The following is a 15,265-nucleotide window of genomic DNA, read 5'->3' as shown; positions in this document are numbered from 1 at the left end:
TAACTTTGGGTTTTTGCTTTTCAGCCCAGGACTGAAAGAATGCCTCATGAACACCTGTGGGTCAAAGTGTGACTATTGCCTAACCATCAGTGAAGCCATCTGAGGTCCTGGCGTCTGTGTTTCCAGTATTGCTTGTCATGTTGTGACACCTCTGCACAGGGTGTGAATAGTAGCACTGAGGAGAGCAGCTCCATCAGTTGTATGTGCCAGTGAGTGTTGTTAGGAGATTGTGATGGGCAGAGAGGACTGTTGACATGAGCCTGTGGGTTGCAGGTTGGACAGGGTCTCAGCCTGTGACTTAGAGAAAGAAAACCATAGAGCCAGTTCACATCAGTGCATAAGGATTCACAGAGGCAATTTTTTTTGCTTGGAAAGATTTGTCCTGAGCAATCTTCCTCTTCTTGTAGGTGAGCCACTGCCACAGCATGGCCACTGACAGACGAATGGTGTAGGTCTGCACCCAGGAACTGAACCGCAGGCCACTGAAGCAGAGCATGCTGAACTTAACCACTAGGCAACTGGGGCTGGCCCAGAGACAAAGTTTTAAACCAAGTAAGTTTGGTATCATATTTTCCCCCAAGCAAGCACGCAACTATATGCATACACATGTGTGTGCTTGGAGGTTGTCTGTCTTTTGATTTCTTCCATCTTAGACTTGAGACATTATGATCCCTAAAGAAGCTCACTGTTACGTAGAATATGTATAAAAAGATCTTCTATGTGGGACACTCAGTTTGGGGCCCTCTTAGGAGTTACATATAGATAGAACCACAATGTCCTTTTGGGGATTTGTGTGTGTGGTTTGGTTGGTGAATCAGGGGAGAGGAGTTGCTCTGAGTGCTGTGGGATACAGGATTTGTTACGGGAAGTGGACCAGGCCTCACCATGTGAGGAGCTGAGGGTGACAAAGAGATGTGTGAATTGAGAGCAGTCACCAGCTAGTCCATCTGAGTGCAAAGCACGGAGGCTGAAGTGACCCCGGGCAGGGGTGCGCGCAGCGAGCATTATGGGAAGCTGACGCTGCCATAGCAACTGCCTCTGTGCATCTACAGCCAGGTGCTCAGTGGTGCGCCTGGGGCCACCCTAGGTCAGCACTGGGGAAGAAGAGCTGAGGCGGAGTGGAGGAGAATGAGGACCAGCTGGCACTGGCCAGGCACCTCTGTGTCTGTCCCCACATTTGACTGTGATGACCTTTGAAGGAAAATGGCCTTTGCTTCACTTTTGCCTTCCAAATCTTACATAAGCATGTTTTTGAGCCAATTTGAACTTAGAACCACCAGGGAAGGGGACTCCGGGAAGGGTAGTTCTGGCTTAACCATGTTGACAAGAACAAACCACCACAGTTTTGGAAACTGCCTATTTGAATGACAGCATGCACGCATGAGACCTTTTACAGAAGCCCTCCATGTCAGTACACACAATTAGTCATCCACAGAGTTCAGATTCACAGTTTGATTTTGACTTTGAAAGTCACTGAGGGTGCAGTGTTGGAGACTACAAACAGCAGCGGACCATTGCTGGCATCCAGGACGTCACCCAGGCACCATCTGCTCCCCTCTGTTAAGTGTTACCAAACGTTCTACAAATTAAGATCCAGAAACTGTCTATGTGGTAAAATAATTCACAGGCCACATTGTCTTAAATTGAAACTGCTTGAAGGGTTTGAAATGGTTCAAAGTCATGTTGGGTTGGGAAAGCCAAAGGGAACCTTCCACTTTATTCTGGAAGACCACCTCCCACCCCATTTTACAGAGGAAAAAACTGAGGTGAGGAAGGCCTCAAATTTACGTGATGTTTGGCTGCAGGAGCAGAGTAAATCTCCAGTCTCCTGTCTGCCTGATAGTCCACAGGCCCCAGCTTTAATTCCAGTGAGTTTTGGGAATCATTTCTGATGATGTCAAGATTGAAAGAAAGGAAAGTTCTACTCCATTTTCACAAGAGTGATCTGTATGGTAAGGAGCCCAAATTAGGTTCTCTCCTGAGATACGGGGTCTTAATTTATTATGAGTTAAAACCAGGGAAGGGCTCTCCAGTCCATCCCCGTGTGTGGACTCAGGCAGAGGAATACTACTGCAACAGGGTCTGTATTGATTGGGTACAAGGTTTGCTCTTGACAGTCTTTTCATTTTTACCTTTAGACTTTTTTATTGTGAGGAAGATTGGCCCTGAGCTAACATCTATCGCCAATCTTCCTCTTTTTGCTTGAGGAAGATTGTTGCTGAGCTAACATCTGTGCCAGTCCTCCTCTGTTTTGTATGTGGGGTGCTGCCACAGCATGACTTGATGGTGGTATGTAGGTCTGTGCCTGGGATCCAAACCCATGAACCCCAGGCCGCCGAGGCAGAGCATGTGCACTTAACCACTATGCCACTGGGCCAGCCCCTACCTTTAGACTTGGAAAACCTTGCATTGCAATGTTTAAAAAAAAAAATCACAGAATTGCCTTTGGTTTTGTAGAGGTAGAACTTTCCATAATGTAAAGGTTTTTGCTACCGTCTTTAGAAATGATTAGAACGATTAGGGAAATGTAAGAGTCATAATATGGAGCAGCCACAGCAATCATTGTTTGGACAGTTTGAAACTAATAACAAAAGATAAAGAAGAATATTCTTAGTATCTAAGCTTCATAGGTACCTGCCTTCATATCTCTAAACTGAATAATGAACCAACCGTTTGGGTTGTAAACCCTTATTAGAAAGGTGTTTGCATTTACACCGTCATATGTATATTTATTTAAAAATTTCATACATGACAATTTTATAGAATAGAAGTTTTGAATGAGGTGAAACAAAAGTTTTAAAATGTTAACGATTAAAAAGTTGATATCTAGTGTCTCTAAGGAAAATAATGAACACTTTATCGCATTAAACGTTGTTTTAAGACTGTGATGCAGTAATTCAGGGTTCAGCCTATTTGATGGTTGGTTTTAACGCACCGTCATGGCTTAAAAAAGGTGGCTTCCAAACTCTAAACGGAGGAGGGGCACTGCTGGTCATGTTAAGTCATGATGCTTATTAATTCACTTTTATTCGCCAATTATGCAAAGGTTTTTGTTGAAATCTGACTAGTAAATTTCCGTCTTCTCTAATAGCAGACTAATTGAAACGTGTTAGAGTTTTGTATTTTTTAACCAGGGACTTTAAAGCGCTCAAACTCTTCATTTGGAAAGTTTTGAACAAGTTGTAAGAGCATTTCCAACACTGTTTAACATGTTTACCTGGGTTTTGGCCAAAAGATGACTTAAACAATGGCAACACTTCCAAACATCCTTTTCTGACATCCTTCTCCATAGCGCTCGCTCAGTAGTCTTTTCTAGGGCTCTCGGTCATGGGGCGCGGGGTGGAGTAGGTTCTAGTGTGTGGGTCTTCTTTTGCCATGTGGCTTCCTGCTCACTGGCCCATGTGCGTGCCGTAGACAGTGGCCTCACCGCCAGCCCCTGTCCTGCGCTTCCTCAGGAGCCTGGAGGTCCTGGGCCCTGTAAGTGCCAGGCTGAGCAGAGCAGAGAGAAGCTGCACAGTGTGTGTGTGTGTCTGTGTGTCTGTGTCTGTGTGTGTCTGTGTGTGTCTGTGTGTGTGTGTGTAACGGCGCCCTGTAAGTGCCAGGCTGAGCAGAGCAGAGAGAAGCTGCACAGTGTGTGTGTGTCTGTGTGTGTGTCTGTGTGTGTGTGTGTGTCTGTGTGTGTGTGTGTGTAACGGCGCCCGTGAGTCACTGTGCTGTGTTCCTGCCGTACCCTTCCCTCACAACCACTGGAGAGAGCCTGGACACTCAGACAGGGGGAGGGGAAGCAACTTTCACAATCTTCTTCCAGGTCAGATTCGTCTGCTTCTCCTCACTCTTCTGGTTAGGCCTTCCTGCTATTGGTTTTGTCTTATTCCATATTTGGATCTTCGTTGACCAATTTTGAGTATCTTCTTCCTTTCTCTTCTAGACATTTCTTCTTTCTAAACTTCCGTGTTTCTCATTTCTTCCAACTGTAGGAAAAGCCAACTCTAACGACCGTTAAACTCTGCCTTCAGTTCTCAGCACCCTGCAGGGTGACATCCTGAGGTACCATCTTGGGGAATCTGTATAGACTGTGAAGTAGCACATTAGGAAAGTAGAGGCAAGTTTGCTTGGGGGAGGGGTCTATTTAATGATATCAAAGTTCTGCCCACCTCAGTTCTTCCTATACTTGCTACCAAGGATGATGTGATCCATTTTCCTTCCTTTGAGGTACATGGCAATCAACTTTACTCCTAAATTTCATATGCTCAAATCATCTAAATGGCTTGGTTATTAGAAAGGATAAAATGAGCTTTTTCACTCCGGATCCCTCTTTCTTCCCACACATGTCTCTGTGATCACTCCTACTATCACTGTAGCCCCACTGTCTTCCCATCGTGTACAACTGGACTCACCACTCAGGCCCCAACTTTGCGGTCATTGATGTCTCACCTGCTTCCCTGTTTTCACTTCTTCCAGCAAATGGTTATGGTGCCCTCTGCTATGAACAGAGCGCTGTCTAAGTCCTGGGACTACAAGGTAAGTATCTGCCATCAATGAGTATTTGTCTAGCAGGGAAGATAGGTAATTGAAATAAGTAAACAAAAATCACTTACCGGGTGGGGCCTCCTACATAGAGTGGTCAGAGAAGGCTCAGCTGAGGAGCTTGTATTCAAGGTGAGACCCCAAGGATAAGAAAAGGAACCAGCTAAAGAGGAGTTTGGCAAGAGTGTTCTGGGCAGCTTAATGTTAGAAGATGGGAGAGTGCTTTCCAAATGATGTATAATTCTAACCTTGAATCTTGTGCCAAGAGATCTACTTTCAAAAACCACACCACCAAACACATGGATAAGGAGAATAGGTTAGTGGTTACCAGAGGGGAAGGGGGTGGAGGGATACAAAAGGGGGAACATATATGTATGGTGATGGATAAAAACTAGACTGCTGGTGGTGAACATGATGTGGTCTATACAGAAACTGATAAGTAATAACATACACCTGAAATTTACAAAACGTCATAAGCCAATATGACCTCAATAAAATAATTTTAAAAAACCCAAAAACCCCAACACACTTGACACCATGTCTTTTTCAAGTGGCAAGAAAATACCAATACTTTTCAAGATAGATAACATTCTCATTACTGTATAGTCTCATAAATATAAATGATAAATTATTGGCCTCATCCACTGATTGTTTCAACTAACACAAGGGAAGCTGCTATTGTTAACTTCACATCAAGCTACAAGGAGGAATGAGTTGGTGAAATGGGCGTTGTGATGGGCACCTGACAGAGAGTGACCTTGTTATTTCAGGTTATGCTGGCCTCACCTGCGGATCTGGCAGCCAGCCTGTGGACACAGCCATATCAACTTGATGCTGTGATGATCAGCAAGGAGAAACTAGGTGTTGGGAAGACACTCCTCAAAGTCAGATGTGATTTCGTGGAATGAGAGTCCAAAAGGTAAGGTGAGTCAAGAGACTATGAAACTCTCCAAAAGTGAATCCTGAATGCTCAGATTACATTCCAGGGTACTGAGAAAACGTGAGCAGAGAATTGCTAAATTGCTGTTAATCTTTTGGAATGAGTTTACAGTGGTGGAACAGATACTGGAAATGGGAATGCAGAAATCTTTGAAGAATTAGAAAGCTAGCCAAAATTCTCATTTTGTAAATAAAAGAGGAAGCGGATGGTGGAAATCACGATTCACTGAGCCCTGTGAAATTCTCATCTGCCTGGATCATGAGGATGTTCCTGCAGACATTCCTCTCACCCTCACTGCCTTCTTTAAGAAGGCCCGGGGCTTCTTAGGTACTTGTCCTGACAATGTTTGTGTTTAATCCAATGTCACCCGTGCAGTTGAACATGTGATCCTATTTTGACTTGATGTTTCCAGGACACTCAAAGCCAAATTGGTGACCCTTCAGTTAGCAAATGAGAAAACATTTTGTTCTGACCCGTGACTCATTTTGACTCTCTCTGGTCTTACTTTATTCCAGTTATTTCATTCTTTCTCATATCTTTAACATCCTTGTAAGTCACCATAAAACACTTTAAGAACAAAATGGCTCCTGGCAAATATAAATAGAAGCAACATCTAGTGGTTAAATGTATGGGCCCTGGAGTCAGCTGGAATCCAGTCTTGATTCCTCACGTGTAAAATGGAAATAATCATAGCTATTTTATAGGATTGTTGTGTGATATTTATGAAGAGCACTGTGGCTGAGACAAAGTTAACAAGCAATAAATGCGAGCTATCATTACGTTATGATTATATAAACTAAATGGATCCAATTCAGTGAGCTTGAAATTGACCCCAGGCAAAATTCCTCAACAGATTGTAAACATCTTTACAAGGTGATCTTTAAAATTAGTATGATTTTCTAACACCATGTAATGCTAGGCCAATAGAATTTTATGTTTCTGAAAGTGCAGTGATCAAATAGAAGAATTTGGAAAGCTGTAGGAAAACATACCTGATGTCAGCAAAGCTTTGCCAACAACTTTCGCAGTAACTTAGGTAAGTAAAGCTTATCAAAGCTTAAAAAAGTTACAAGGGCAGAAGGACAGTTCAGTTGGGTTGGTTTGATAGGTTAAATCAGTAAGACCTCTAGATGGTGGTTCTCAGCCCTGGTTGCACATTAGAATGACCTGGAGAGAATGTTTTTTAAAGTACCAGCACCTGAGGGAACTCTGGGCTGTAAACTCAGGCTCTCCAGGGTGGGGCCTAAGCATCATTTTTTGTTTTGTTTTTGTTTTTTAAGCTTCCCTGTGATTTTAGAGTTTGACCAGGATTGAGAAATACTGCCGTAATTATAATGGATTGAGGTGAGCCTAAAAGCTAGGGGTTTAATCACCTGACCTGGATTTTGTCGTTAGTCAGCCCTATCCACATTTATATCAGTCACCTATATAAGAACCCAGGGCGCATGCCTCTCAGAAGCGGAGATGCCACAAAGGTGGTGAATGACAGACCTTAGTGGATGTTGACAAGCTGGACCCATGACCTGATTCGAGCAAAATGCACTTTTAAATGTCAAGTTCTAAATTCAGGTGGGGACTACACTTTAGTTCCCAAAGTGTAGTCCCCAGACCAATAGCATCAGCTTCATCTGAAAACTTGTTTAAAGTGCTAATTCTCTAGCTCTACCCCAACCTACTAATTCAGAAACTCTAGAGGGTGGAGCTGTCAATCTTTTTTTTTTGGTGAGGAAGATTGGCCCTGAGCTAACATCTGTTGCCAATCTTCCTCTTTTTGCTTCAGGAAGATTGTCCCTGAGCTAACATCTGTACCAGTCTTCCTCTATTTTGTATGTGGGATGCTGCCACAGCATGGCTTGATGAGTGGTGTGTAGGTCTGTGCCCGGGATCCTAACCCATGAACCCCGGGCCGCTGAAGCACAGCATGTAAACCTAACCACTATGTAACCAGGCCAGCCCCTGTAAATCTTTTTTAACAAGCCCTTGATGATGGATTCTGATGCATGCTAAGTTTGACTTGTATGTGGGGAAAAATCTCACTGGACAAGTACCAAATGGGAGACACTTGAGTAAGCAGTGACTATGAATGGAGAATCTCTTTGTTGATTTGTGGTACTATTTCATTCTTACTTTCCCATTGCTATGCAGACCTTCTACACTGTGTGGGTGGTGCCACTTGCTCAGCAATTTGTTCCCCATTCACAGTATAATCTGTTTATTGAAAATCTGAATAATTCCAGAGACTTAAATAGTGAGAAATACTGAGGGTAGAGTATCATGATATAATAATGCCTAAAAAAAAACCCCCAAAAAACAGAAGTTACCATTTATCAGGCACTGTTATGAGGCCCTTAAATGAATATTAACTCATTTATGAGGAAAGACACAGTTCGGATTTGATCTGTTTGCAGCTGCAGAATGATCACTGTTGGTGGTCGGGCAGCAAAGGTTGAAGGGTGGGCTCGGTAAACGTCCAGTGGTTTCATAGGTCACGGGGTGCACTGTGTAACTGAAGATCTTTTGGATAAATAGTAAAGAAGGTTAAAAATGAATGATCACCAGGATTTAAATTTTCATGCCCTCTCCCTCCCTCTCCCCAATCCCTGAAAAGGGGCAGATGAGAAGACAAATTCTGCCTTACCACACGGAGGGAACAGAAGGCAGAGAAGTTGGGAGAGACCCTGCGAGGTAGACGACTGGCTCTGCTCCAGGGCACGTGGATGAACGTGCACCTGCCTGAGGCCATGTGGGGAGTGGGGTGCAGAGGGGGAATTTATATCTCAGGGTGGCGGAGCACAAATGTGTCCCCTCCTCCAGCCCCTGACAAAGGGAGGTACAAACTGGAGGGACCAAGACTACCTGGGGGGCTTTTCTTTTTTTTGAGAGGATCTGTGATTTAAGAATGAATTGCTTGGGGGCCAGTCAAAAGTTTCATGAAAGAACTGTCGTATCTCAAGCCTCATTCTCTGAGTGTGGAAGAAACAGTCTGAGTCCAGCAAAATGCCCCAAATGGATTTTTCTGTGGCCGTGGCCAGGCTCAGCCACCTTTAAATGCCTTCTGGGCTGGGAGGGCTCGAGGAAGCAGTGTCGGCCAGATCCGTGCTTCCCAGTGTTCTGAGCGCACCTCTGCGAGGGTTTTGCTCCCCTTGGAGATTAAAAATATGTTAGCATGTGTTAAGGATGCTGAGAAGTCCTATCGTACATGTGATACTGTGATTTATAATAGGAAATATACGTTTGATCTTGGCACTGAGTGCCCAAAACACTTGGAATTTCCTGAGATGAGAGTGATAAAGGTGTCATTTGTTATATTAATGAGGTGACTTTTGGAAAGTACCTAAGGATGAGGACTGATCACCAGAGGAAGAAACCATGTGATTAGAAGGAGGAGAGGGGCTGGAGGTTGAATCACTCTCCAGTGGCCAATGATTTGATCAATCAGGCCTGTGTAATGAAGCTTCTATAAACACCCAAAAGGACGGGTTTGGAGAGCTGCTGGGTTGGTAAACAAGTGGAGATTTGGAGAGTGGCGGCTCAGAGAGCGTGGAAGCTCCCAGCCCTTTCCCCACCCCTTGCCTGACGTATCTCTTCCGTCTGCCTGTTCCTGAGTTATAGCCTTTTATAATAAGCCAGTAATCTAGTAAGTAAACTGATTTCCTGTGTTCTGTGAGCCCCTCTAGCAAATTAATTGAACCCAAGGAGGGGGTTGTGGGAACCTCAGTCTATAGCCAGTCAGAAGCACAGGTGACAACCTGGACTTGCAATTGGCATCTGGGGAGGGGGGGAATGGGCGGTGTTGTAGGACTGAGCTCTTAACCTGTGAGATCTGACACTATCTCCATGTAGATAATGTCAGAATTGAGTTGAATTGTAGGACACCCAGCTGGTGTCCGAGAATTGCTTGGTGGTGTGGAAAAACCCACACGCATTGGAGTTGGTGTCAAAATTGTAGTAAAGAAACCTAGTTTCCATCTTGGCAATATGTGGTCTTTCTAAAGCATTTCTTCCCCATGATTATGTTACATACTATTAAAAAAATCAGAAAGGAAGACAATTTAGGTGATAAAACCTTTAACACCTCATGAAGTGGACAGTCACCTTTCGGGGAACTGCAAAATGGAGCAGAAAGCAAGAAGCTTTTATAGGATAAAGAATAAAGAACGAGGAAGGGACTAATAGAAAGTACCTGATTGGCTGGGGCCCCATAGTCAACCTTGTTTGGAGTGAGAAGGCCCAGAGTTGGTTTGGCCTTTGGGGATTGGCTGAATGAAAATCTTGCATTTCCAGTCAAGAGGAACACGATGTGTTTACAGGGACATGAATGTTTTCTAAGTTTTGGTTTGCTGGTGTGGTACCCTGGGCAGGAGTGGCTCCATCTTGGGCCTAGAAATTTATTGCAATAATCCAGGTGGTAAAAACTTGAACACACAACAGAAACATACAAAATAAAAGCAAAGTCATTCAAAGGCCCCTCAGCCCATTTCCTACTACCCAAAGATAATCACTTTTATCGGTTTCTTATCTCTTCTTCCAAAAATTGATATGCATACCACAGGAAACGTGTGTGTGTGTGTGTGTGTGTGTGTGTGTTTATGGAAACATTTTGGATTGTGACAATTTAGGGGAAAGGATGGGTGTGTGCTACTGTCTTCTAGTTGGCAGAGGCCAGAGATGCTGCTAAATATCCTACAGTAAACAGAAGAGGCCCCCACAACAAAGAATTATTGTGCCCTAAGTGTCAGTGTTACCGAACCTGAAGTGAGTTCGCTCACCCGTTGAGCGGCAAGCCAATCTCTGACACCAGCTGTGGTGGAAGAAAGTAGGAAGTTTATTTTTGCACAGCGCTGAGCAAGGAGAGAGGGCAGCTAACGCTGAAATCCCAAACTCCCCGAAAAGCTAAAAGGAAGGGTTTTTATTTGGGGTTTTAGGTAGGGGAGGGGGAGCATATGGCCTTGCTGGTCGGAGCTTTCCCACCAGCCTGTCTTTGGCCTTGAGACACTTGCAGAGAGGAGGCGGCTCATGACCTTGCTGGTCAGCAGCTTTCCCACCAGCCCGTAGCTCTTTGTGGGAGGAGATGGTCCAGGTGCTTATCCTTGACGGTGTCTGTCTCCATGGAGGATAGTGGATTCTGGAGCCAGGAAGCCAGAGAGTAAACTGGGAATGAGTGTTTTGGTTTTAACCCCATATATGCTGGGTTTAATGTGGGGAAACTGATATCAGGGTCGATATCATCAGCATTGCTGATCTTGAGAAACCTTGCAGCAGTTTTGAAACCTGAGTGTATCAGAATCCCCTGGAAGGTTTGTTAAGACACAGATTGCTGGGCCCCACCCCCAAAGTTTCTAATTCAGTAGGTCTGGAGTGGGGTCCCCAAATTTGTATTTCTACAAGTTTCCAGGTGATGCTGATGTTGCAAATCTAAGGACCACACCTTGGGAACCTGCCTGGGGCCTTCCCCTTGTCTCTTTGCATGAGGTGGGGGCACTAGCACCAGATCTTGGTTCTGCGTGTGGGAAGGGATAAAAGTGAGAGAGGAATACTGTCTGCTCTTTGAGTACCAAACCAAGAAGTAGCAGAAATCACTGCCATTCACAGTCCATTGGCAGGAACTTAATGAGGAGGCCACACCCAGTTGCCCAAGAGGCTGGAAGATGTGGTCTCCAGTAGAGCGGCCATGAGCCCCACAAAGATGAGGGGATGGGGTTGGGGGGCGGATTTTATTACTAGGAAGAAGAGAGAATGGATACCAGGGACAGTTTGCAGTCTCTGCAGAAAGATCTGCCCACCACCCTGCCTGCTCTCTCTCTGACCTCCGCTCCTCTCTTTCCGCTCTCTAGACACACTCCTCTCTCTGCTCCTCTGCCGCCCAGCACACTCTGTCTCAGGGCCTTTGCACTCCCCTCTCCCTCGTGTTGGAAACTCCTCTCCCAGACAGACAGACGCTGGGTTTGTTCTCTCACTTCACTGGGGTCTCAGCTCAAATGTGACTCTTAGAGAGGTGGCCCTGACCACCCTGTCTAACACGTACCCCCCCACCTGTCCCTTTATTCTTTCTCCCCTTATCCTGCTTTCTTTGTCCATGTTAGTGCCCTCGACAGTATATTGCATCTTTCTCTGCCTCTCTGTTTGTGCTTGTCACTGGAAAGTAAAATTTGTGAGGGTAAGGCCTGTCTGCAAATAGATTTGTCCTCAGGTTGCAAAGCCATGAGCTGTTCAATCCTCATTAATTTGGAATATTTTCTTTGGGCTTCTTGTGCCCAGTGTGGTGGCATATAGGCTCGATGGCCCTGGAACATCCATTGCTGTCCCTCTGCCTCTCTTGGGGTGGCCTTGTCTCTCCAGGTTCATGGGGCTGCCCTTTCCAGCTGGGGTGTGAGCTAGAGGAAACAAAGCCGGCTGGCAGCAAATCTTCCTAAGGGGGCAACGCCACTTCTCAAAGGAACGCGTGATGGTCACCCATTTAATGGAACAGCCCAATCAAGGGAGAGGCGTTGATTCATCTGATTCAGCCCTCACCAGAAAAATCATCCTCTATCTAAACCATCTTGACTTACAAGATTCTTAATGGCTCAAAAGTGCCGTATCAGCTAAAGCTGATGTAAGAAAATAAACACTTCAAAACTGTGATATTATAAGCGGCTCCAGATACAGAACAGCTCAGCCCCCATGGATAGTTCTTATAAATAAACCAGGCCATCGCACACTACAGAAATAACTAGAATTTCTGTGACTTCACAGGGAGCCAGATGGAAATGCCCTTGTGAAGAGAATGCTGAAGTCGTCCCATAGTCAGATTATGGTCAAGCATTAGATTTGAGCCAAAAACGTTTTGCCCTAACTTGAGCCACTTCTCTAGTGGAATCTAGTTCACTTGAGCACTCAAGCTGAATTTTGATGCTTAGATTTTAGGGAAAGGAGACATAACTACAACAGCATGAGCTCATCTAAAGGGTCTGGTTAGCGCCAAACAGAAACAAATGCCAGCAGCCAGCGCAAGCCTGGAATCAGGTTTGACCAGTGGCTTGTATGTTCTACATCCACAGCCCAGGCCATCTGGACTCACAGTGCCCTGCAGCCCGGCAGGGTCCTGTGTGATTAAAAACAGGCCAGGCACTGGGCCATGAGACAGAGATTTTCAGCATCACTGGTTAAAATAAAAATAGTTTCCTGTTAACGAGAAAAGGCCAGATATCAGAAGAACCTCGTTTCCCTAGCATTTTAATTTTTGAGATTTTATGGTGATAAGAAAAAAGCAAATTCTTTTTCAAGAGAGTGTGCTGTAGCAATTTATTTGGGAAATGATATCTTCTGGACAAGGTGACCATGTGGTCTGTTTTGGATGGACTGAAAAGTAGCCAAGACAAAATCAGGGGAGACTCAGCTTTGTCCACAGGCTCAATTGCAGGCAAATGGTAGCTCTGTAAGGGCAAGGCTGAACTTAAGCCAGATTGGCCAGGAGAGGTCATTTGATTCAGACTGTCCCCATAAATTCCCCTGGAGCGTAGGTAGTGATTTTTCTTACTCCCCAGATTCCAAATCCTTTCAGTAACTGGCTTGGCAGTCTGCATGATGGGCAGTCAATACAGAGGCGCAAAGGTCTCCAAAAGCTAGGCCAACTCAAGGCTTGGGAAGTCTCCAGGGCTGTGCCAGAAACCAGCAACCCCAGCAGGGTGGAGGCCTGTACGAAACCATGGGATCCGAACATGTGTACTTTACTGCTCTGCCACCCGGCTGGCCCCCCTGGGGGACTTTTTTTATTCCTCAACTGTGAGAGCCTGGTCTCCACTGAAAGCTTCACTCCAGCTGTGTGAGCTTGGAGGGAGCCGAAGAAACCACTCCTCTGATGGAGGGGTTCAAAGCAGGGCTGTCAATGTCCCAATGTCCTCCAGAGCTTTTGGGGACAAATGGCTTTTTATGTTTTATTCACAGCGCCCATGACCCATCCCCACCCCAAGACTAATACCCAAACTGTTGGGGGACCGACCAGGAGACTGAAGAGAAGCACAGTGGCCGTTCTGTGTGCGGCTGCATCTCAGATTGCAGTAGCCCCTGCCAGACTCCTCACGCCCACCTGCGATAGCACGCTGCTCCTCTCCCCACATCCCTGCACTCCTCTGAACCCTGGAGCAGGCAGCAGCGAAGAGTCAGGCTGGAGACTCCTCCCAAACAAGTCAATGGCGAGCGAAGCAAGCGCTCTAGACCTGTGTGGTCCAATGCAGCTGCCACCGGACACAGGGGGAGACCCAGCACTTGAAATGAAGCCAGTGCAAATTGAGATGTGCTGTAGCTGTAAAATACACACCAGATTTTGAATACTTAGTATAAAAAGAGAGTGTAAAATGTCTCATTAATCATTTTATGTTGATTACATTTTGAAATGATACTGTTCTTGATATACTGGGTTAAATAAAATATGTTAAAACTAATTTCACCTGTTTCTTTTTACTTTCATTCACCTGGCTACAAAAACACTTAAAATGACATAGATGGTCCTTGTTAGATTTCCACAGGACTGGAAGAAACTCCGGTGTGGTCTGAGGGTCAGGGATGTCCCTGGAGAAGGGGAGAGTGGAGCTGCGCTCAGATGCGAGGGGAGGATTTCATCAGAGGAGAGGAGGGCTTTTCATTTAGGAAGAAAGTATTTTAACTCACTAGCAGACCAGCAGGCTGCTAGCTGGGTCCACAGGGGCAGCCAGCAGTTAGCAGGATGCTAACCGGGTTTTATTCAGGTGTCTATCTCAGATGACCTGCTAGCGCAAGCCAGCCTTGGGTCTGCCACGGCACATCAGGGGCGGGAAGGAGAAGCTGTGATGTGATCTGTCTCCAAGCCCTTTCGCCCTCCAGGAGAGGGACCTGTGTCTGCCCTGCAAGTCATTAACGCAGTCAGTGACCGACACAGAGGCATTTTTGTATCTGGGCAAAAAGTCCAATAGTAACAGCTGCCATTTCGGTGCTGCAGAACGATCCTAAGCACTTATTGTCTGTTTAGGGTTCTCAAAAATCCCATTCAGTTGGTTTAATTACCGCCAGTGTTTCACAAATAAGGAAGCCCAGTCCCCCAGACGTTAATAACAGGCAGAAAGTCACACCAGGTAAGAGAGGAAATCAGGATTTGCCCCACGTCCCTGCTTCTGCACTCTGAACCACCACACTCCACCTCGTTCCGGCCTCTGCTTAGACCTGGGGCCCCACCCCAGCTGCCTTGCCTGGCACGCTCCACAGCTGGCTGCTGGCCCGGGCAAGCTTTCCTGGCCTCCGCTGCCTGCTCCTAAACCAACAGGTACAGCCAAGTCCCTGCCCAGAACCCATCCTTGTGCCTCAGGCTGTGGAATGTAGGGGAAGCATCCAACAGCTTGCTCTCCGAAGCGCTGGGGAAGCGCCTTGGGCGAGGGGGTCAGCCAGGCGCCTGCCTGCTCCTCTAGGCCCTGCCCCTGTGGTCAGTCCCTGGGTGCTCCCTCAGGGTTTGCGTCTGCTCCGGGGGAAAACTGGGCTTGTGGGGCCGCTACCTTTTGTCCAGCCTCTGTTTTCTGTTTCACCCTGGCTGGTTCCATCTGGCATTTCGATATTATAAATAGCCCTAGCTAGGGTGTGACTTGGGTGGAGACCTGGAGCCTGTACTCCACCCTAAAGGGGAAAAAAAGCTTATTTAATTCATTTCTGTGCTTGGAAGCCTCTAGCTGTATAGAATGCCAATTAGACAGCAGCTGCTGGGGTTTTTCCTCTCCCCATCCCAAGATGGCCCATCTGATTTTCTGTTCCTGTTGACTTAAGCTCTTACAGGAGGCTGGGTGAGGCCGACGT

The 15,265-nt window shown here is 46.0% G+C and overlaps 1 long non-coding RNA gene across 1 annotated transcript; it reads left to right on the top strand.

Moving 5' to 3' along the window:
• Positions 1-24: 24 nt before the first annotated feature.
• Positions 25-13,890, top strand: LOC103552804 (uncharacterized). Its single transcript, XR_545323.2, has 5 exons — positions 25-209; positions 408-552; positions 4,462-4,521; positions 5,298-5,446; positions 13,394-13,890. It is a non-coding gene; the product is annotated as an uncharacterized lncRNA (long non-coding RNA).
• The last annotated feature ends 1,375 nt before the right edge of the window (positions 13,891-15,265 follow it).

The sequence above is a fragment of the Equus przewalskii genome, chromosome 3 (assembly GCF_037783145.1).
Source record: "Equus przewalskii isolate Varuska chromosome 3, EquPr2, whole genome shotgun sequence".
Taxonomy (NCBI): domain Eukaryota; kingdom Metazoa; phylum Chordata; class Mammalia; order Perissodactyla; family Equidae; genus Equus; species Equus przewalskii.
This window is presented reverse-complemented; position numbering and strand designations above follow the sequence as displayed.